This window comes from Armigeres subalbatus, chromosome 3, assembly GCF_024139115.2.
Source record: "Armigeres subalbatus isolate Guangzhou_Male chromosome 3, GZ_Asu_2, whole genome shotgun sequence".
Taxonomy (NCBI): domain Eukaryota; kingdom Metazoa; phylum Arthropoda; class Insecta; order Diptera; family Culicidae; genus Armigeres; species Armigeres subalbatus.
The window spans coordinates 160600801-160625937 of NC_085141.1; the positions used below are offsets into that span (position 1 = coordinate 160600801).

The 25137-nt window shown below is 41.2% G+C and overlaps 1 protein-coding gene and 1 long non-coding RNA gene across 2 annotated transcripts in view; both read left to right on the forward strand.

Moving 5' to 3' along the window:
- The window catches only part of LOC134220856 (calcium/calmodulin-dependent protein kinase kinase 1-like), a 439381-nt gene that overhangs the window by 410960 nt on the left and 3284 nt on the right, over nucleotides 1-25137 (forward strand). The window lies entirely within an intron of this gene.
- On the forward strand, nucleotides 3279-3991 carry LOC134225743 (uncharacterized). The gene is made up of 3 exons (XR_009983318.1): nucleotides 3279-3423; nucleotides 3492-3615; nucleotides 3709-3991. It is a non-coding gene; the product is annotated as an uncharacterized LOC134225743 (long non-coding RNA).

Below are 25137 nucleotides of genomic sequence, written 5' to 3' on the forward strand. Positions count from 1 at the left end.
TTTCGCTTGATACAGGCCAATAAGCCGGGCAAGCGAGCTTAGAATTGCAGTTCAGGTGAGAAGTACGTGTTCTTTTCTGAGACAACATTGTTAGTAGTAGATGGAAGGAAACACCCGGACATGGGATTTCGGGTGATAAGATTTAGAATTTGTAACATGGGACGATCATTCAGTCACGTTCGCTTTGTGTGCGGTCAGTATCAAACAATGTTTATCTAGATATTTCTTGATCAATGCCAAAAAATCCAACATTTGATGAAAAATCGATTAATAGTTTATTAATATTTGAGCTGTTATCGGTGTTTTTTTAATCCAAATATCCAAATATTATATGAGAGATTTGGACATCTTATGTTTGTTTAGGCAAGGTCAAGCGAAGTCCTTCGTTCACTTCGCGGTTAAATCAGAAAAATTATCCACTGTTAGTTTTGACGCTATTTATGAAAATCACGCATAAAATTTTATCACTAGCATATTGGATTTGGCACCCAAGCACAATTTCTATCCCGAAGGGTATTGAAAGCTTTGATATTGATCTCTATTATTGTCTCTCTGAAGAACCGTTTGTTTTTTGGACATACATGCTGCATCATGTGGCTTTTCTTCAGCCTGTCTCGGCTCATCAACGATGCCGGCCGCGGCCGGTCTCGGCTCGACTCTGCTGCTGCTGCCGGTATCTGCTCAGCATTGCTGCTTTGTCGGGTCTGTAGGACTGCTGCTGTACTGGCTAGGTTTCGGCTGATGATGGTGGTTTCGATGACTTCATTCCCTGCTAAAAGGTGTGAGTGCTGTTCAATCGATGATGCGATTGCTTCGCTTGTCCCGGTCAGAATGAAAGGAAAAAATCGCGTTGCGCTATTTTATGGCTTCTCGGCAGACCCAGCGGCTGCCCATTCGCTGGTGTCTGCACCAATCAGAACGTGGCAATGGAATGATGCAAGAATTATGCGGTACCCATATTTATAGGTTCCCTTTATCTCAATGTTTTTCATTGAAAACAGTTTCATGCCTATTGAAACAAGTTTTCGGGTCTTATCAAGCATGGACATGAAAGGCATACTTGAAATCTGTCGATTGAGGGGCTTACCGCAGAAATTCGTCCACTGAGACGAACGCTATTAACGTTTAAAATCTTTCAACACAGCGTAACGCGGTCGATTTGAATATTTTGAAATGACACCCGGTATAGTAAAGAGAGACGTAAGTCCTACGTCAAAAAAATGTGTAAGAAAGGTAAAAATAGCACTGATAGGTAAATATATTCTATAATTCACATTAATTTTTATTCATAACAAGTTTCGTCGTTGAATGCAATTTTTTTGCGAACAAATTGGTTAAGGACATATGCTTACGAATAGCTGATAATTTTGTACGTGCTTTGCGCACACACATACATACAAATACGCACATACAGACATCATCTCAATTCGTTAAACTAAGTTGATTAGTTTATAACCCTGTAAGTCCCATTTTTCCTTTAAAAAGTTCATCTTTTTGGCGAACATATAGATTTTACGAACACTTAGTGTTAGAGAAGGCAAAACGAGCCATCCCCTAGCTATTACGAGAATCCCTTGAGGATCTATTCCGTTAAGGTAATGAAATTATTCCACAAAAGATACTCAAGGCAATTGTCGTATTGATTTTAGTTTTATGTAACTACTCATCACTATTGAAGGTCAAGGTAACATGAGGTTTCCACTTACCCCATCCCACTAGGGTAAGTGGAAAAACGACTCCTAATTTTAAAATCTATTTCCATAAATTTCAAGCGACCAAAATGGTTTGAATTACCGCACATTTGGTGCAAAATTGAATGTTTTTGATAGCCAATTTTGATTGAACGCATTTAGGTCATTTAAACTGGTTTTACACTAATTAAAACACGCACTATCGATTTTTCCTTTTCCACTTCCTCCAGTGTACCTTACCGCATATGCTTATTAGCGGGATCCGTTGAGCTTCTGATAGAACTTGCGTGTTTCTTGATGACTGCACAGCTGTTCCAACGGGTGTCTGCTGTCTCCGCTTCCGTCTATAACATTCTACTTTCTGCCGGGTACCTTGCTGCAGCGCGACCACTGCGTCCTTCTCCTCCAGAATCTGTCTGCACTCTTCGTCGAACCAATCGTTTCGTCGACTTCGTCCCACATACCTGACGATGTTCTCCACTGCATCGTTAATGGCTGTTTTGACTGCTTTGTATTTCTGCAGTCCTCACCCCCCATCGAGCTCACCCTCTTCCGGCAACGCTGCCTCTAGATGCTGCGTGAATGCAGTGGCGACATCAGGTTGCTACAGTCGCTCTAGGTCGTACCGTGGCGGTCGTCGGTACCGTTCATTGTTGAGTTTAACCATCACCAGCTGGTGGTCAGAGTCGATGTTAGCGCCACGATATGTCCTGACGTCGATAATGTCGGAGAAGTGTCGTCCATCAATCACGTGGTCGATTTGTGATTCTGTCTGCAGTGGTGATCCCCAGGTGTACCGAAACGGAAGGCTGTGTTGGATGTAGGTGCTGCGAAATGCCATATTCTTGGAGGCGGCGAAATCAATTAGTCGTAGGCCGTTTCCGTTCGTCAGCCGGTGAGCGCTGATCTTTCCAATAGTCGGTCTAAACTACTCCTCGTGCCAAACCTGAGCGTTCAAATCTCCTATGATGATTTTGACGTCGTGGCTTGGGCAGCTGTCGCACTCACGTTCCAACTGCGCGTAGAATGCGTCCTTATTATCATCAGTGCCTCCGGAGTGAAGTTGAAGAACCGACCTTTGATCCTCAACTTGCCATTGTGCACCGTGCCGCCAAAGAGCCTTTTTAGGAACCTTTTTTAGTATGAAAATAATCCTTCATCATTGATAGGAAAACTGTCTAATACGTCGACGCTATCATGTTATTCTATATAATTCTCTTGATTTCAAAAAGTGAAAACAATATTGTTTTTAAGTATTTGGAAGGAATTTGGATGAGTAAATATATCTTCTCAACCAAATAAAAATTATTATGAATAATACCATCTGGCATCATGTTGTCGTGGAACGTGCATATTTTTGTTTACATAGCCTTTTCTACACTGAACTAAAGCCTAATCCTAAATACGACTGAATCATCATTACCGCAAGCTTTTAACAATGAAAGGATACATTTTCAAATTATGAATTCATCATGTGCAGAATCCACCTTTTTTCGAAAGATAATCTTTTCAACACCGGCTGATTCTCATCCCAAAATCGAATGATTGTTGTTTTGATTCTGCCCCTTAACACAAAATCATTCGATTTTGGAATGAACAAAAGTTGCACCCGATGCACCAGATACACCTTGAGAACACGGTTCATCGGATGGAACATCGCCATTGTAAATTTCAAAGCCAAGCGGAAGGAACATTGGATTGGCGTTTGTTTTTTTCGATTTTAAGAAAAACTGTAAGTATTATTGTTTTGGATGCATTTCTCATCAAGAGAGTATAAGATCCCATTCTTCTGTTTTTCAGAAATAAAACAAAAAACACCTTCATTTAAAGAATAAAGTTCTGTAACACATCGTAGTCGGGCCGGGACCATTCCAGGTGCTATCATTCTAGAGGAATCTAGTGTTGCAGGTGTTTTGGTCTTATTGTGAGTTCATATTCGTGTTCTTAAAAGTCTTAACGAACAAATCAATTGCATTTCAAAGATACGGCATAAACAAAACTGCATTATTTTTCCCAGGCAAACGACGCATCACAAAAAATTGCTTGGTTTCGATTACTGCAACGCAACAGGGCCAGGATGGTTAGAACAAGGCTCAGAACGCTTCTTGAGATCAGTGCACAGTTTTATACCTCAAACGGAATGCATCGAATCAGCGCCAGAAGCGGTTATAAAAGAAACTGTTTGAACGTGTTTTCCAATTGACTATTTCATCGCCCTTTCACTGTGTTCTGTTTGAGGCCAACAATGTAAAAAACGTGATAAACGTATTTAATTTATTTGCAATAAATTTTCTTTAAAATGTGTCACTCATTATAATGTCTTTTGATTATACAGTGAACGTTCGCTAATTGGGGTTTTTCTAGTTGGGGCGCTTTTTAGTTGGGGGTTCGCTAATTGGGGCGAAACCCAATTAAAAAGCAGCTAAACGTCAGAATGTGATGTCAAAAACGCGTTGACGTTTTGTTTCCGTGTTTGGCGGGATCGATATTTTCTGGCGCGTTAAATTTTCTTTTGTTCAATACAAAAAGTAAACAACATTGACGCTTGTCAAACCGCCCCAATTAGCGAACGGCATTCGCTAGTTGGGGTGAGGTCGTGCCCCAATTAGCGAACGATCACTGTATCTTATCAAAGAAATCTAATTTATTCAATATTTGTTTTCCATACACATAAACATTCTGAATCTAATTCACGTGTCAGCTGATTGTCGTAAAATTTACATTTGTTTACCGTATGATGCTAATTCTAACTGGAATGCATTTCCTCCTTTTTTCGGATGAATTTCATTCAACCCATCATCATCCCGGTTGAATCCGAGTGAATGACTGTCATCCGGTTTTCGACTACACATCGTTAAGGGGCGTGAGCAAATCAGTTTTCAGTCGCTGGCGGGATGAAGTTTTGGTTCAGTGTACTGTTCCGAGAGAGAATAAGAGATTAATGGGTCAAACACAATTGGTACGTTTGCGTGCGTTTTGACAGTTTTTCCATGGGAAAACTGTCAAAACGCACGCAAACGTATCAATTGTGTTTGGCCCATAAGTTGTTGAGAGCAAGATTTTTTTATGTACAGGTTATCCGACTTCGTCAGTAAATGGGAATAACCAGCGCGGGGGGGAAACATACATTTTCAGTGCAAAACGTTAACAAACGAGCATAAATTCCATACAAAAATCCAAGATGGCTGAGTTGGGGATATTGACAAGTCGGATAACCTGGACATAAAAAAAATCTTGGTTGAGAGATTGAGTGAAAATCGCTTCAAAAGGTAATTGTATTACGTGAGAATTGTGTTGTAAACCCCTGACATAATGTCTATCTCGTTTGTATGCGTCCAAATGTTAGCTTTAGTGTTTTGCTTCTAATATTGTTGACAAGATGCGATAAATAGCAGAATGGGTGCTTATAATTAGAACGTAATCCGTTCTTCGGTTTTGTATAACAAACACCGAAGTTGTATTCTATATGTGTTTTACTGAAATCTTAATAAATTGCAGCTTTATAGCGTGCGACAATGAAACTCTGCGTGATTATTGTCCTGATAAAAGAGCGGTATACGTGCTATTTCTTATAAATTGAATTATGAATTTATTAATTATTAATTTAAATCAAATAAAAGCTTTTGCAAACGATGTTTAGCATGAATAGCTATTTTTAAGCAGAAATGAGCCCCCTTGCAGTATCACACGGCCCACAAAATTAAGGAAAAGGTGCTTCCAGTCATAAATATCCATTAAAATTTAATTATTTAATTATTTAATTATTATTTAATAATACAGTCGTACGCATGTTAGGCCGGGAATGGGATAAGAAACCCTACTTTGGAGATTCTTTAATTGAAGGCCGATGACGGCCACGTCCTCACAGTCAATTAGGATAAGGGGAGGAAAATTAGCTTAACACTCATTGCATAAAATGTTATTTGGGAACGAAATCTAGTAATCCGCCATGTTAAGCGACTATTTTTTTATCGACGCCATATTCAGAATGATGCAAAGACGAAAGCGCTATGTGTGTGTAACGTATTTCACTGATTTGGTATCTCAACCATTTCGCGACGATTGAAACACGCACTGCACTGACTTGCCCGATGCACTGTGGCGAAAATCGTTTTTTTAGCGCGTTTATCTTATAATACTTTTGTTATACAATTTAGCCTAATTTAGCCAACGAAGGTTGGGTTTCAGTTTACTGACTGATTTTGAGGCAAACGCATCGTGCTTGTTATTTCTACAGTGGCTGCATCATCTGTTTCAATTCGGCTGGTGCAGGCACGTTGAAATACGACAGTGACTTCCAGATATTTCATCAGTAAATTAATACATTTCTTAGGAAGTATTCAGCTTAATAATAGATCCCCCTAAAAGTGAGATGAAATAATAGTAGTTTGTGCAACTAGTTGCAAAAAGATGATTTTTTCAGCACGAGTTGTACGTTTATCCAACGAGGCTTGCCGAGTTGGATAAATACTACGAGTGCTGAAAAAATCGAGTTTTGCAACGAGTTGCACACGCTATTTTTTGCAATGACGAAAAATGGGCTTTAATAAGATAAATCTATACCAAAATTGTACAATCGAATTTACTCCACATGATCATTCATGCCAATAAATTATGTTGCGGCAGAGAAGAATAAGATTCCATCTTATCGTGCCAAATTGCGTAGCTTGAAAAGCTATGAAGCGATGAATACAATTGCCTTTGGAAAATTGTGATGTTATATCCAACAAACCATTTCATTTATTACGAGACGCTTAGAGTACACTATTTAAACACTCACACAAACTTATTCAGCTAAATGTAGTCAAGTAACTACTGTCTCAATGTAGATTTTTCATTATAGCACCCAAATGAGTGCTATAATGAATATTATGCAACCCATTTGAGTTGCATAATGGTCATTAAAGCACCCATTCTGTTGGTATGGAAAAGTAGGCCGTTTTATCACTCAAATGACAACTGTAAACCAGGTATTATGATCAGGAATTGCAAAAAATATTTTTTTCACTTTAGGGGAAGGAGGGGCAATATGCCCTAGCTAAGCATAGACTGCTTTTATGCCTTAGCTATAACGATTTTCATGGGTGTTTCTACCTTACGCAACAGTTAGACAGCTAGCTGATGCCATATTAAAATTAGAAAAAAATCTCAATCATTTTAATAAAATTCACATTTCAAAAAAGTGGTGATATTTCGTCCCGGAAAACTCATGAGGCAAAACGCCTTTTAGCCGGCAGCTCTTAGGAAACAACGTACCATGCGTCGGCACATCAGCATTCTGGTATGGACAGTGCATGGAGACGCGAGTACATTGTAGGATAGTTCCACTAGGGCGTTTTGCCTCGTCGAAATGTTAGATGTTTCATCAAAATGTGGAAAATTTCAATTTTTCCTACATTCCTATCTATTATTTTGACACTTGTTTCGCCTAACCTACATAATTTCACGTCTAGTTTTACTAAAGCTATCTCAAACACGGTAAATATAAGTGAATACCCGAAAGTCGTTGTGCCCGGGGGGCGTTTTGGGGCCTCTTCCCCTACAGTATACGAAATTTGTGTCTTCACAAATTATGTAGCAAAACTTCATATAAGCATACAGGCATATGGAGATGCATGGTGCATTGTTTCATCAACTTCTTGGAACTAAACTTTTTGTGCAAAAATTAAAGGATTATAATATTCTGCATACCAGTGAGAGAGTATTTGCATGAAATTATGTTAAAAACAACATGGCATTATGTTAAGGCCTGCTTGAAGTTCCACAAGAGTACTGGCAAAATACCGAGGATTGATTTCTGCTTCGAACAGTAGGAAATGGTTTTTGATTAAACATACCTTACATCCGCTTACACCTCGACAGTTCAGGTATTAAATCATGGTCAATTGCTTCTACTTTGAAATGCGTATGAGATTGTCTGCCACCATTTGTTCCTTGTCAACTTCCGTTTTGTGGTGAGCCACCTGCAGCTTAACTCCATTGCGTCGGTCGCCTCCGCCACCAGCATTTCCAACTCCTCCGGCGACTCACCGTGTAACAGTTTGATTTGGTAAGCTGTGTTCACAACAAAGCACAGATACTGATGGTAATTGTTGGCGGTTATGAACACTACCTTTACGGTAGCTGCTCAGTGCTCACTAGCGTACCCTTTTTAGTTAAAACACCAACCCTACTCGTGCCGCGTATAACAGTTTTGTGCATATCAAATTACATAAACAAACTAAAAATGATCTGATAAGCCTCATCAGTTGGCCAATGCTTCCCTTTGTTATCTAGGGTATTCATGCCGTAGATTATACAAAGAAACGAATAAAGATTCAAAGCCTCTTACTTAAAGTGATCGGTAGTCGAAGACGAGCAAGTAAATCAAGTGATCTTAAAAAAGTACATACAAACGGGTTATCGAACTAAAATAACAAGGTAATAGTCGGTTTGATATTTAGTGGCTCAGTAGCTTATGGAAGTGTTTCGCTTGAAGGCTAAACCTTCACGTGAAGGTTTTTTTTTTTGTGCGGTCTACGAAGGTCCCGGAACCGTCGTTCTTCAAGTGCGCTGTGGTGCCGCTCGTACGCTCGTGTCGTGTGCTGGTTTGTGCACTAATCACCAAACTCGCTATCGCCCCTTGGCGTACATCGTACGAAAAACGTGAGAATTAAGAAGTCTCAAGACGTCAGTGGTGAACTAGTAGGGAGACGCTTGTAAAGTTGGTACCCGGAATCCACGAATCGTAAGTCATCAGCCATACCATTCCTCGCGAGGCGAGCACACTATCAACCTCCACGCCGTCGAACACGTTAGGGTCCTATCTAATCTAATCTCATACATGCGTAGCCAATACTTGAAAGCATCCTGGAAAATGACGGTTTCTGAATTCCGTCATTTTTCTTTTCATATGGCCAGGCTAACTACGCAGTATGTACCGCAGAGATGACTCCTAGATATTGAGCAACTTCAGGAATACCTAAAGTCACTTAATAGCTTGGAATCGAGGGGAAAGGAAGAAAGCGTGGACCTCCCGTACCAAACGCTTCCAATAATATAGATACCTGATCTATCTATCTATCTATCTATCTATCTATCTATCTATCTATCTATCTATCTATCTATCTATCTATCTATCTATCTATCTATCTATCTATCTATCTATCTATCTATCTATCTATCTATCTATCTATCTATCTATCTATCTATCTATCTATCTATCTATCTATCTATCTATCTTCTTCTATATATATATAAAACTCAATGTTTGTATGTTTGTATGTATGTTTGTATGTATGTTCCAGCATAACTTCTGAACCCATTTACCGATTTTAACCAAATTTGGAACACACATTCTTTATCTTGAGGAGACGACGATAGGGGGGTTAGGCATGCTCTTTGGAAAAGGGGGAGGGTGTGGGGGGAGGGGTATTGCTTAGTTATCGGTCAACTCAGTGTAAATTCTGAACCCCTTGGCCGATTTCAACCAAATATAGAACACAAATTCTTTATCTTAAGGAGGGACGGGTCGAGCATGCATTTTGGAAAAGGGGGAGGGTATGAGGGGAGGGGTATTGCTTAATTATCGATCTATGCAGTTTAAATTCTGAACCCCTTGGCCGAATTCGACCAAATTTGGAACACAAATACCTTATCTTAAAAAGGGGACGATAGGGAGTTAAGCATGCTCTTTGGAAAAGGGGGAGGGTGTGGGGGGAGGGGTATTGCTTAGTTATCGATCAACTCAGTGTAAATTCTGAACCCCTTGGCCGATTTCAACCAAATTTTGAACACAAATTCTTTATCTTAAGGATTGTCGATAGGGGGGGTTGAGCATGCTCTTTGGAAAAGGGGAGGGTATGGGGGGAGGGGTATTGCTTAGTTATCGATCAACGCAGTTTAAATTCTGAACCCCTTGGCCGATTTCGACCAAATTCGGAACACAATTACCTTATCTTAAGAAGGAGACGATAGGGGGCTAAGCATGCTCTTTGGAAAAGGAGGAGGGTGTGGGGGAGGGGTATTGCTTAGTTATCGATCAACTCAGTGTAAATTCTGAACCCCTTGGCCGATTTCAACCGAATTTGAAACACAAATTCTTTATCTTACAGAGGGAACGATAGGGGGGTTAAGTGTGCTCTTTGGAAAAGGAGGAGGGTATGGGGGGAGGGGTATTGCTTAACTATTGATCAACGCAGTTTAAATTCTGAACCCCTTGGCCGATTTCGACCAAATTTGGAACACAATTTCCTTTTCTTAAGAAGGGGACGATCGGGGGTTAAGCATGCTCTTTGGAAAAGGAAAGGGGTGTGGGGGAGGGATATTTCTTAGTTATCGGTCAGCTCAGTGTAAATTCTGAACCCCTTGGCCGATTTCAACCAAATTTCAAACACAAATCCTTTATCTTACAGAGGGAACGATAGGGAGGTTAAGTATGCTTTTTGAAAAAGGTGAGGGTATGGGGGAGGGGTATTGCTTAATTATCGATCAACGCAGTGCAAACTCTGAACCCCTTGGCCGATTTCGACCAAATTTGGAACACAAATTCTTTATCTTAAGAAGGGGACGATAGGGGGTTAGGCATGCTCTTTGGAAAAGAGGGAGGGTGTGGGAGGAGGGGTCTTCTTTACAAAAGAGGGAGGGTATGGGGGGAGGGGTATTGTTTAGCAATCGATCAATTCAATGTAAATCCTGAGCCTCATGACCGATTTGAACCAAATTTGTATCAAATATTGTCTGTCCTAAGGAAGCGATTTAAGTGGATGTGGTTAAGTAATTTAAAAAAAAGGGAGGGTGTGGGAGAGAGGGTATTGTTTAGTTATCGATCAATTCAGCATGACTTCTGAACCCATTTATCGATGTCCACCAAATTTGGAACCCATATTATCTGTCTAAGGAAGACTATATCAGACTGGGTATGAGTGCCATAGCTAAATGAGAGAGAGGGTATATTCATTAAACGAACAGTTTAGTATACCTTTTTATCGCATATGTCAATTCAAACCAAACACGTAAGCACGTAATCCCTACCCAAAGGAAACTATTATAGAGAGGCTGGAAGGGACTTTTGGAATGGGTTGGGGGGGGGGGGTATTGGGATTGGGTATTGTTGTTCATCGGAATAATTGTATGCCCAGTTAAAAGCAATGATTAATGTGTTTCCTTCTGAATGGTGGATGTGATTGCTTCTTCAAAAGTAGGCATTTGCCCGGAATAAGGCAATGGTGGGTGTGATCCCTTCTTTAAAAATATGCGTTGCCCGAATATGGCATCGATGAATGTTTTTCCTTCTTTAGAAATAGACGTTTTCCCGGAATAAGACCTTTCAAACCCACGATCCCTTCTTCAAAATCAGTCAATGTTTCCAAAAGCCTTCTTTTAATCAAATGATAAAGTATGAATAAGTAAACACAGCTACCCTGTTGATCAATTGGTTTTATCATTTTCCGATTGTAAAAGAAAACTGCAAACCAAACTGGCAATTCCGAGCAAGGCCGGGTACATAAAGCTAGTATATAATAAAAATCGTGTACGTGTTGTATGTATGATGTATAAGAGTTTGTATGTGTATATCTAAATGTGTGTATATGAGTGTTTATGTGTGTTTATATGTGTACACTGATAGACAAAAGTATTCGTTAAGTTTTAATAGAGATTACTATGAAAACATGACGAATACTCATGTCCATCAGTATATGTATGAATGTGTGTATATATATATGTGAATGTGTGTGTGCTTTTGTGTGGGTGCGAGGTATTTAAATAAATTTACAGTTTATCAAAACCTTACCTCTCCTCAATAATTCTGACGCTATACATGTTTGAGCATTTACATAGGCTTGATCGTAATATTAGCAAGGGCATTGTCCTTGATAACAATCGATCAGCCCTTGCAAGCACGAACATGCGCACGTCTTCAGGATCTGCAGCACTTTTCTATACACTACACATTTGTTTCGACCGCGGTCACTGCTTTGGTTCAATTGTTCTACTTTTAGCCGAATCACCGCACAAAAGTAGAGCGCAAAAACCAACCGCACTGGAAGACGGTTGAAACGAGACTCCTCCGTCGAACACGTTATCGACCGTCATCGATTGGCCGTCTGACATGCTCTTGTTGTCCTGCCTAGCTAATACCATCCGGCCCATCGTCGTCCGACATATAGTGTGCTGGATTCGTCTAAACATGCGCTAAACAACGCATCAATTAGTTTGACAGATAAAACTTCGGAAGAAAGATCAGTTCGGTTCCCGACTTCCGAATTCTAAGTTGGTGCTACGCCGACAACGGAAAGAGTTCGCACTTACAGTTCCGACCCGCACTACAAAAGTCAGGTGGATCTGGTAACAGACTACACCGGACTATCTTGGCAACATTAGTAGCGTATCGTATCGTTTTGTTTCGGTCTTGACCCGGGATTCTCCTGTTACAACCGGTTATCGTTAGGACGACATCATCCGCGAATTCGTCCATCTTTACACAGAGGCGTCGCGTGATCAATTCTTCAACCTGTGCACTATTTTAATATTTCGAGAAAAACACATAAAAGGTACCTGAAATGATAAACGAGTTATTTTCCAGCGCATTTCTCAATAAGTTTTGCTAATTTTGTTGCATCTAACTGGTTCTTAAATACTTCTTATTTTCTGAATTCACTCAAACTAAACTAAGCTTAAAAGTGATAGTTCGTAAAATTTAAAATTACTATCACCAGAATCGTTTTCAATGTGACAAATAAGACATACATCTATTCGGAAATTATTGAGCTGGCACTTTCAAATCTAATTTGAGTTATTTCATAAAATAAGACGAAGTTTTAAATAGAGAAAAGGAAGTTGGACTACATCAATCATGCGAAGTTACTAATAATAACTTGAATTAGCATGTCACATCAGAAAAATAAAGTCTATACAATAAACAATGAAGTTCATAGCCTTAATTCTTCTCAATTAATAATTATTCTATTTACAATTTATTTCTTTGATCAATATTCTGGACTGGATAGATGTCGAATAATTTTCCGTCCATCAGCATGGACATTTCCTCATAAATTTTTTCTTAAATTTGTGTGGACCATTGACATCTGACGTACCCCCCTCCCTAACTAAATATATTGGATTTCTCGAAAAAAAAACCTTGAGAAATAATTTCCTTTGAAAATGTTGACCCGTTTCATTTTCGGTAATTTTGATTTTCATCAGAAGATGAAATGTCTTACATTATGTTAATATTGTTGGATACTTCATTCAATGTCGAATATAATAAGCGTATTTGTAAACAGGCTTTACTGCAAACGCTTGTTAGAGATGAAAATTTCTGTTTCAATTGAGCTAATGTCGCGCTAGTATTACCGGACAGTGCATTGTCGCCAGGATTAGTGGATATGTAAACTGGCCATCGCATTCAATATCAAATATCAAAAGCGCTTTTGCTTCGCGGTGCTTATTAAACGCGGAACTTTCGTCATGGAACGCTTTGAAGGAGCAGAATTGCGCGCGCTTTAAGGCTCCCCCAGACCTAAGCGATTTCATCGCCGCGACGGCGACAACTAGTCGTCGCGATTCTATCGTTGGATCGCTGCATGCAATGTTCTATTTACGCTTCCACACCAAAGGCGACAGGATCGCTGTCGCCAAGCGATAGAATCGCGTCGCGACTGTCGCGTCGCGTGTGTTTGGGGGAGCCTTTACTCTTCTCTTTCGATTTTGTTCCGATCGCGCTCTCTTCACCGAGTCGCGCATGGGCTGTTTACCGGTTCTCGATAGGCACCAAACCGTGCACTGCCAGCGAAGAACGCTTTGACTACCTATACATCGCCGATTGCGGTTACAGCAGATGATCCACACATACAAAATAATGCGTGTATGATGCATGACAAAGCGTTTTCGGCTGGAAGCTCCGTGTTGAATCAACATGTGGTGTCGGTGGGTCGGTTCGGTATCGTAAAGAAAAATATAACGCGCCCCCATCGCAGCATTTGGTTGCCTCACATTACATGCCGCCTATAAAAAGCATGCATATTTTCCGTTTATGTATCTAATAGTCAAATTTGCATGAAACATCTATCAAATGCACATAATTCAAATATATGTTTGGATTAGAAAGACAAGAAATCTATCGAGAGTTTAAATGTTGGGGATAGAATTGCCACATGTGCAGTGCACAGGTTGCACATGCGGACGCGACGCCTCTGTCTTTACACCTTTGGGCAACTTCAGCGTCATCACCACGTTGTACATCACATTCCATAACGTTGTTCCGAGCAGTGTTGGGAAAAACTCAAAATCTCAAAACTCATGGATGATTCAAATCAACAGTGAGTTAAAACGCATCAACTCAGCACCTAAAAACTCATGGCTGAGTTGAATCATCCATTTGAATCATCGTAAGTTTTTTTTTATTCTCCTACGTTAAAAACCGTTAATTGACGTTCGTCGCATAGAACAATGAATACTCTTGCTTGTGTAAACAATAAATTGCCAGCAAATTGGTTTTAAACGCTTTTTAGAGCGAAATGATTTTTTGGCAAATGAGTGAAATGATGCGTTTTGGGATGAAAAACTCAGGCGTGATGCAAATCTTTAAATTCGCAAACGAGTTCGCTCTTGCGGGAGAGCTCGATGAGTGAGTTTTATGAATGATTTTACCAACACTGGTTCCGAGTATGGACCCTTGTGGAACGCCCGCCGTAACCCTGATAAACTTCTGCCCCGAGTTTGTGTCGTAAACCAGAATCCGGCTCTGTAAGTAACTCCTTTATTTATTTATTTATTCAGACTAAGGCCGAAGTGGCCTGTGCGGTATATAAGAGTCTTCTCCATTCGGCTCGGTCCATGGCTACACGTCGCCAACCACGCAGTCTACGGAGGGTCCGCAAGTCATCTTCCACCTGATCGATCCACCTTGCCCGCTGCGCACCTCGCCTTCTTGTGCCCGTCGGATCGTTGTCGAGAACCATTTTCACCGGGTTACTGTCCGACATTCTGGCTACGTGCCCGGCCCATCGCAGTCGTCCGATTTTCGCGGTGTGAACGATGGATGGTTCTCCCAACAGCTGATGCAATTCGTGGTTCATTCGCCTCCTCCACGTACCGTCCGCCATCTGCACCCCACCATAGATGGTACGCAGCACTTTCCTTTCGAAAACTCAAGTGCGCGTTGGTCCTCCACGAGCATCGTCCAGGTCTCGTGTCCGTAGAGGACTACCGGTCTAATTAGCGTTTTGTAGATTGTCAGTTTGGTACGGCGGCGAACTCTATTCGATCGGAGCGTCTTGCGGAGTCCAAAGTACGTACGATTTCCAGCCACTATGCGTCTCCGAATTTCTCTGCTGGTGTCATTTTCGGCAGTCACCAGTGAGCCCAAGTACACAAATTCTTCTACCACCTCGATTTCGTCACCACCAATGCAAACTCGCGGTGGGTGGCTCACATTGTCTTCTCTTGAACCTCTGCCTATCATGTACTTCGTCTTCGACGTGTTGATGACAAGTCCGATCCGCTTAGCTTCCCTCTTCAGTCTGATGTAGGCTTCCTCCATCTTCTCAAAGTTACGTGCCATAATATCTATGTCGTCGGCGAAACCAAATAGCTGGACGGACTTATTGAAAATTGTACCACTCGTGTTAATCCTTGCTCTTCGTATTACCCCTTCAAAGCGATGTTGAATAGCAAACACGAAAGACCATCACCTTGCCGTAACCCTCTGCGGGTTTCGAAGGGACTCGAGAATGCCCCTGAAACTCGAACTACGCACATCACCCGATCCATCGTCGCTTTGATCAATCGTGTCAGTTTATCCGGAAAACCGTGTTCGTGCATTAGCTGCCATAGCTGGTCCCGATCGATTGTATCATATGCGGCTTTGAAGTCGATGAATAGATGATGTGTGGGCACGTTGTATTCGCGGCATTTCTGCAGTACTTGGCGAATGGCGAACACCTGGTCCGTGGTGGAGCGTTCGCCCATAAAACCCGCCTGGTACTGCCCCACGAACTCCCTTGCAGTTGGTGGTAGTCGACGGCATAAAATTTGGGAGAGTACCTTGTAGGCGGCGTTCAGCAATGTGATTGCGCGGTAGTTGCTACAATCCAGCTTATCGCCCTTTTTGTAGATGGGACACACGACACCTTCCATCCACTCCTGCGGCAAAACTTCCTCCTCCCAAATCTTGGTAATGACCCAGTGCAGCGCTCTAGCCAGTGCCTCACCACCGTGTTTAAATAGCTCTCCTGGTAGTTGGTCAACCCCAGGGGCTTTGTTGTTCTTCAGCCGGCCAATCTCCTCCTGGATTTCCTGGAGATCCGGAGCCGGTAGAATTATGTCCTGCGCGCGTTCTCCCAGGTCTATCACCATACCGCCATCTTCGTCTGCCACATCGCCATTCAGGTGCTCTTCGTAGTGCTGCCGCCACCTTTGGATCACCTCACGCCCGTTCGTAAGAAGGTCCCCGTTTATGTCCTTACACATATCAGGCTGTGGCACGTGGCCCTTACGTGAACGGTTTAACTTCTCATAGAACTTTCGTGTGTTATTAGCACGGTACAGTTGCTCCGTTTCATCACGGTCTCGATCTTCCTGCTGGCGCTTTTTCCTCCGGAAAGTCGAGTTTTGTCTGTTCCGCGCCTGTTTATATCGTGCCTCGTTCGCCCTCGTGCGGTGTTGCAACAATCTCGCCCATGCTGCATTCTTCTCTTCCACTAACTGCTCACATTCGCCGTCATACCAGTCTTTTCTCTGATCCGGGGGCACCGTCCCTAGTGCAGCGGTTGCGGTGCTTCCAATGGCGGATCGAATATCTCTCCAGCCATCTTCAAGAGACGCTGCGCCTAGCTGCTCTTCCGTTGGAAGTGCCACTTCCAGCTGCTGCGCGTATTCTTGGGCTAGTCTACCGTCTTGTAGTCGCCCAATGTTAAGCCGCGGCGTCCGACTTCGACGCGTGTTGTACACCGTCGAGAGTTTTGAGCGCAGGCATACTGCAACGAGGTAGTGGTCGGATTCAATATTCGCACTGCGGTAAGTGCGGACATTCGTGATGTCAGAGAAGAATTTACCGTCGATTAGAACGTGATCGATTTGGTTTTCCGTTTCTTGGTTAGGTGATCTCCATGTGGCCTTGTGGATATTTTTGCGGGGAAAGAAGGTGCTTCGGACTACCATTCCGCGGGAGACTGCGAAGTTTATGCATCGCTGGCCGTTGTCATTCGATACGGTGTCGTATGTCTGCTCCAGCTGTGCGTAGAACGCTTCTTTCTCGTCGTCGGGTCTCCCTTCGTGTGGGCAGTGCACGTTGATGATGCTATAGTTGAAGAAACGGCCTTTAATCCTCAGCTTGCACATCCTTGCGTTGATTGGCTGCCACCCAATCACGCGTTGGCGCATCTTACCCAGCACTATGAAGCCGGTTCCCAGCTCGTTGGTGGTGCCACAGCTTTGGTAGAAGGTAGCCGCTCGATGCCCGCTTTTCCACACTTTCTGTCCTGTCCAGCAAATCTCCTGCAGCGCCACGACGTCGAAGTTGCGGGGATGTAATTCATCGTAGATCATCCTGTCGCAACCTGCGAAACCTAGCGACTTGCAATTCCATGTTCCAAGCTTCCAATCGTGATCCTGTATTCGTCGCCTAGGTCTTTGCCGATTATATCGAGTCGCATTATCTCTTATATTGTTCGTAATGATTGGTTTTCTAGGCGGCTTATTGGGCCTGCGCAAACCTCCTGTCTCGTCGGAGGGCCGGACATAGTCCCTGCTGCCCTCGAAGTAACTCCTAAAGACCTTATATAGGAAGTCGGGTATCTGCATTCTGTGTAGCGCTGCGTTGATGGCCTCCCTGCTGGAACTGTTGAACGCGTTTTTGACGTCACTACCACACATGACTGATTGCCACTCCTCTTCTTTTTGGACGCCCTCTCTGCACCTTCAATGACTGTCCTAATTGCATCCCCAGTCGATCTGCCTTTACTGAATCCGATCTGCTTTTCCGATAAACCAGTCTCGCGTAAGCCTATTAACCCGATTAATTTTCCTAGTGCATTGGAAATAAAAAATGACACATTGTGCATTGGGGTCCATTTGGACCTATGATATCACGATCACAAAAACTCGAATTTCAAAAAATTTTCGATCTTAATACTTATGACACACTTGCACAATGTGGAAATCCGATAAAATTGATAACTTTCTTCACGAACAACTTACAGAAGAGATCAAGAGCTTATTCAAAAGGGAATTTTGCGAAGAATTCATATATTTTGTTGGTAAAAGTTGGAAATTTAAGGGATTTTGGGGCCAAATAAGCACAAAGTGCATTTTATGTGCAATTTTCATGTATTCTGTAAAAAAATAGTAATATTTACAGATAAGTCTTGATATCATTATCTCAAAGTGTTGGACAGATATTGACAAATGTTTGCCGAACAAAAATTAATGAAATAAATCGTTTCACAAATGTTTTATTTGGTTATTTATTGAGTAAAAAACGATTTTTAGAAACTTTCGAATAGCACCGATGCAAAACATTTCCAAACCATACCCGATAGCACAACTAGACAAGAATAGTCATATGTTATGAGTCTTGATGTGATCATCAGGCTTGACAAAACTCCTCAACCTCGCTAGAGTCAAATAAAATCATCATCAGCAAAATGCTGCCTTCGCATCCTCATAATTTAGTGGAAGCGTAAAAAATCAGAGGTACAAATACGCAGAGTGAGGCAAATCAAAATAAAAACACATGTGAGTGAGGCGTCGGGCGAAAGAGCATTCATTGAGCCTCCGGACCGACGCTTTGTATGTGAAAAAATCTTGGAGGCTGTTTTAAGTGTGAGTGTAAGAGAGTGACGCACCACAAGAAAAAGATGAACAGATAGACTCGCTCTTGTTTTGCGACGCACAAGCTCGGGTTTATTGATGCACAATGTTGTGAGTTTTGATGCTTATTCCTGCTCCTCAAAAAAACTCTTGCTCTTGCTCATTTTCTACTCGGCGAGGAGTTTTTGGCAAGCCTGGTGATCATAGATAGGAGGTGATGGGAGATACTCTTTTTTCTTACTTTTTTGCCCAAATTCACCTATGAAATAATATAGTTCAATGATTCTGAGCTTGGAAATGATGTAGTAATGTTAATTTTCCAATGATATAATGAATCAAAAATTTTCATATTTTGGTACTTATAATATGTACTATAGTATATATAGTATATGTGCCTATAGGCAAATTTGAGTAAAGCTCATCGATCATTTCGACATCTGGTGGTCGTCACAAGAACCACGAAAAAAGTGTCGTTGGCCAAAAAAGTGCATTGGCAGCATACGGAGGGAGTACGATTTTCGCGTTTTCTGGTTAATCGAACTATTTATGAAAGCTGAAATAGTCGCAAATTGGAAGAAAATTCTGTTTTCTTTGGGATGAGCTTCCATCCGGTGGGTGGTTGCGTATGATTTTTCCCATTAAATAGCACATCTCTTGCAGTGCCTCTAACGCACTATCTTGGTTATAAATTCCCGGATTTCTAATTCGCGGCTTATTTGGGTAGGATTCATCGCCAACAGCTGCTTTAAGACTGTAAGAAGCCATTGTCAGTGGAAAACATGTGACCATATACCAAAAAGTGAAGTAAATTTGATGGAGAAAATTTGATTTTGAATGTAAATAATCGCTTCTGACGACTTTTCTCCCAAACTCTCGCAGCGCACTCTACCACTGGATCCTTCTCGAATTCGCCTATAGGCACAAAGAACAAACATTGAGGCTCGAACAAAATTTCGACTAAAACATGTGTAAAAAATCAAACCGAACTTCAACGCCATCGACGTCGACATTGCAACTCACAAACTTTGTTTCACATCACGATTGCGCTGGTGTACTCTTGTATGCAAAACGACACTAGCGCACAACGGCATTTTTTGCTGATGCTAGCGCTGATTTTGCACGGGATAACGGCGACATTCCAAAGTTATTTCAAAACGAACAGTAAAAAGTTATCACAACATAGCTGTAGGTAAGTAGATAAAGAGATAGATAAAATAAATATAAAAATATCTCGTCACTTTAGGAGTTCAAAAATACTGGCATGCACCAGTGTGCATATCTTTGAATATGAGTGAAGGCAAAAGCTCTTGACATAACGAAAGCTCTTAATATCAAACCATAGGAATGCGCCACCTGTGAGAATATGAACAAAACTGCACATTCTCCGGAGAGTAAACTGATTCTAATGTCTGGACAGCAAGCAAGAGTTTTGGAGAGTTGCCTTGTGCAAAGGCAAACGCCAGCAAGGATTCAGAGTCAGATTTGAGATGATCGTTGTCAAGTGAAGACAGAAATTAAGTAGTGCGGACAGACTTAAGTGCAGTGAAATTGAAGTAGTGTGGTGAAATAAAATAAAATGGCGTCACCCGACAATGGCGCAGTCGGTAGGAGTACAGTACTGTCTTGTCTGTACTCAGTCTTGAACATTACGAGAGTATTGTACTCCTCTACTGCTTCTCACGACCACTTTTGCTCCGTTTCTCATTAAAACTGTATAACGTTCCTCAGAAAAAGAGGGATCTGTCTTATTCTTCTTAGAGGTGGCCATTATCACGACATCGCCAACGGTGATGTCTAAATGCTTTGCTCCTCGGCGAGCATCAGCATACGTTGCACTCTGAAGCTTTGTAAGCGCATCTCTTTCTCGAATGGCTTCACCACAGAGAAACAGACGTCTCACTCAACACATGTTCCATCGTTCACTTTTTTAACGGTTGATTTAATTCTTTGTAGGTGGTCAATCGGCCACCGATGGCGCTACCATCGATTTTGCTTGTGTTTGACGTTTGCGCACTACCGCCATCTGGTTTCCGCTTGGCCACACACCGTGGTTTTAGCATTGGGCGAAAATGTTTTGTGACGATGATTTTGATTGCATTTTGTTCTAAGTGAGACGTCTGTTTCTCTGTGGCTTCACGGTCTATCTTCTCTCGTTTCGAATCCCACAAGGCTGGAAACGTACCTCTGTGTTTCCAGCCTACTAGTAATTCAAACGGTGTAACATACAACCTTGAATGAGGCTTAACTTTATTGTGCACGTGTACATATATCTCTAACGCCTTTCTCCAGTTTACACCTTCAAGCTTTGCTGCAGTCAGGGCTTTGACAATAGCCTGATTTTGGCGCTCGACTGCTCCGTTCGTTTGCGGACATAGGGGAATTGATTTTCTAATCTTGACACCCTTCTGTTCCCAAAATTCAATAAATTCAGTACTGCGAAACGGTGGGCCATTGTCACTTTGAATGACTAAAGGAAGGCCCCAGATGAAAAATATCTTTTGTAAAGCTTCATTTGTAGTTTTTGCATCAATTGAACGCATTTCCACTACCGATATAAATCGTGAATACGTATCAACTAGAACCAGAGGCGCGGCCACGTTCCGAGACGTGGGTAGGACAAAAAACTCTAATAATAAAAATGAAAAAGTTCGCGTATGTCATTTTCTAGATCACAATAATACAAATTGTGTTTCGTTGAAACTATATCCTACTGACATAAAGAAAAATGAAATTTGAACTAATGATTTAAAACTTATTCAATATGGATGAAACATTATTTTAGACTGTCGCTAGCTAGTAAGTAGCAAAGCTGTGCAAGTTCTCAGGCAACATTACAGGCATTCCAGAGTTTATAGAGCATTTACAAGAAAAAATATCTTCGAGCATTTTAACACCCAACCAGCGGATGGCAGATTTTAATACAGTTCTGCATAAGAACTTTACAGAAACTGTATAATAATTGGGCATATACAATTTTTGTTAGATTTTAATACAATTTCTGTATAAAAACCTTACAGATTTGTATATGCTACGTTTTTATACAATTATTGTAAGATCTGTTTTTTGGGTGAACTTCTAGAAGTCTAGGAACTTTTTTCAAATAGGCGTAACTGTGTTTGACCTTGAAATTTGAAATGGCTAATACTCTCTTAATTCAGCATATTTCGTTCAGCTAACGGTACTACCAGATAGATCGGAATCTATTCCTTCTGTTAGGCACATAAGTTTACCAAAACAGTTCCATTTATGAGCACAGTCGCCGTTCCAAAAATCAAGCTTAGAATCATGTACGCCCATTTGAAAAAAGTTCCTAGAAGTGGTTAAGGATTTCTGAAAATTTTATAAAATAGTTAATCATTAAGCAATTATTACTAACTTCTAGGAATTTGCACCTTCAAAAACATTGCTAACGTTTTGACTCAAATCCCGAACATGACTCATATTCCGAACACTGGCGTTTCAGCACCCTAAAACTAATAATTTCGTTAGTTTATCGTACGGAAGATCAAGATTGCAAAAGAATGCAAGATCATATGGAGGAAATTGAGTCAAAACCGCACGATTTGCCAGGAAAGAACGATCAATAATCTTTCAGGGTGTTCAGTACTATTTAGAGGTTTGAATAAATTTTCAGAAATCTCGAGAATTATGTTAGTTTTAATTTTAAATATTTAACTTCTAAGACTTCATGAAAACGTATATACCTATGTTTTTGTACAGATTTCAATCCACTATTTGAAGTTTCCAGAGCTGTTTTTCTCATAGGCTTGCTACCTCACATCCGGATGTGCTACAATTACCATAAACTACTTCATATTTGCATATTTATACGTTTTTGAGCTTTTGGAAACGAGCTCACTAGTCTAGTAACTACAGACATGAGCTCGTGGGCTCAATCCCAGGCTCGTCCCTATTTGAAAAAAAAATGTGGCATAGACTAAACATCACTTTTCTTAGTCAATACTCGATCTCTATCCTATCGAATTAACGAAATAACGAAACTTTCTGTGATATCGTGGGTTTGCACAAGTATTCTCGGTCTTTAGTAGCAACAATAACTATAAACTAACATTCCTCTCCTTTTCCCACCTTACTGGCTTCGTTAGTGCTCTATATTTGAGGGCTGCTGAAAAGTGTTCTTCCAGAATATAGTAGATCCCAATTTTTATGCATTTGGACAGTGTTGTCCTACACTCAGTGCGAAAAATTCTGCTCTTTGATTTTACTTCATCTAAACAATTTTACAGTCTTAACTAAGTAAGTGTAACTAATAGAAGGATATTTGAATTTTCTAAATCTCATGTCAAACTATTGAAAAAATTCACACCAGAGCCTCAGGAGCGCGCGCTGAAAATACACTCCAGTGAAAACACTCCAGTGTATTTTCAGTGCGCGCGCTCCTGAGGCTCTGGTGGTCATTTTTTCAATAGTTTGACATGACATTTAGAAAATTCAAATATCCCTTTATTAGTTACACTTACTTAACTAAGATTTTAAAATCGTTTAGATGGAGTAAAATCAAAGAGCAGAATTTTTCGCACTGAGTGTAGGACAACACTGCATTTGGATCGTAATGCAATTTACACTAGTTCTGATCAGTTCCGGAGTAGAAAGCATTGAGAAGTACAATCATCTAGGATAAATTAAGCTACGCTATATCTCATAAAATTTAATAAATTCACTTAGCCTCCTCCCTGACTTGCAGAAATGTTTCAACAATTGTATGGAAGAGCAGAAACTATTAATAACTTCAAGAATTCTTGGAAAATTTTAATACATCATTGAGCATTTTTTGAAATGGAATCCTCACAGACTCTGAGGAGCCTTTCGGATTTTTTTTTTTACAATTATGGTCATACGGAAACCATTTGAAATCTCTGATATTTTTTTATCTAGAACAATATTGATAATATTAGATCCTATAGTTATCCATATATGTTTTTACCAAAATCATGGGTAGGACAATGCTTCGACTGTCCTACCCAGGTATTTTCATGCGTAGGACATGTCCTACTTGTCCCACCCACTCCCGGCGCCACTGACTAGAACCATAAATTCGCCAAAACCGCATCCATGAACGGTAAGGAAATCCACTTGCAAAATTTCCCATGGCCCTTCTGGAAGTGGACGGCTCGACAGAGGTATGGGGGGGTTCTTCCTGGAGATTATTACGCATGTGATGCAATTTTTGACAAACTGTTCCACGTCTGAACTTATTCCAGGCCACCAAAAGTATTCACGCAGAATACGCTTCATCGCAGGAATACCTATATGTCCTTGGTGCGCTTCAAGCAGCGCCTTTTCTCGAAGTTTCAAAGGCAGTATAATCTTATCCTCTTTGAATATGATCGAACCTAGCAACCGAAGATCTTTCTCATGTAGTTTGTACTGTGATTGCTTCTTTGACCACAACCCTGATTCCATGGAACTCCGAACTTCGCTAGTTTCCACATCAATTTCTGATTCTAACTGGATGTCTTGCCATGTAATCTTCATTCCCTCAATGTCCAATGAGTAGAGCAAATGCCTTTCATCATGTTCATCAAAGGGTTCATCAACCTGAGACTTCGATATCAAGCGGGAGAGTGCATCGGCCACATTGAGGTGACCAGGAATTCGTTTAATTGAAAAATCGTAGCCTTGCAGCCTCAATGCCCATGCTTCTGCTCTGGACACTGATCGCTTGTTTGTCTTTAATCCTTCTCCGAAAATAAACTCGTTTGCTTCCGAGTCCGTCCGCACCACGAACGTTTTTGCTGTCAGGTAGAAGGTGAATCGCTCCACCCCCCAAACTATTGCTAGCGCCTCCTTTTGGGTTTGGGGGTATTTTTGTTCTGTCACAGTCAGTGCCTTCGATGCGCATGAAATTATTCAAGGTATTCCATTGCTGCTATACTGTACCAGAACCGCGCCTAATCCGGTTGGGGAAGCATCGACGAACAACTCCATTTCGTCACGAATATCGAAAAGGCCTAGCTTGGAAATCGTTTTCAAGGCCTTTTCTTTCATGAATCAAAATTCTTCCTCTAGGTCCATATTCTAGTAAAAATGGTCGGATTTAGCCAGTACTCTCAGGTTCTCAGTTTTTTCGGCTCTGCTTATAATAAACCTCTCGTCAAGGTTCATGAGGCCCAAAAAACTCTTAACTTCCTGTTGTGTTTCCGTTCTTCTAAACTGACGGATTGCCTTAAGTTTCTCTTCCTCGAATTTCAAACCATCTTGGCCAACTTGGAACCCGATAAACTTGACAGATTGTCGACAGAAAACGCTTTTCTCCTTATTAATGGACACATTATGCTCGCTGAGTCTTTCCATTACAGCTTTCAAATTTTCGTCGTGCTCCGCCTTTGCCGAACCGAACACAAATATATTGTCGAGATAATTGCGGACGCCTGTGCAACCAGCTAAAACTTCAGTCTGGAGAATTTCCTGAAAGATGTCCGGAGCATTTGTGAGCCCAAATGGCAGCCTCTTGAAACGGTACATACCGTTACCAGCGAAAAAATTCGTCAGATGCCGTGACTTTTCATCCAACATCACATGAAAAAATGCGCTGGTGAGATCGATTGTGGAAAACCATTTACTACCGAGCAGATCGATCATAATCGATTCCAATGTAGGCATCTTAAAAGGACTGCGAATAATGGCCTTGTTT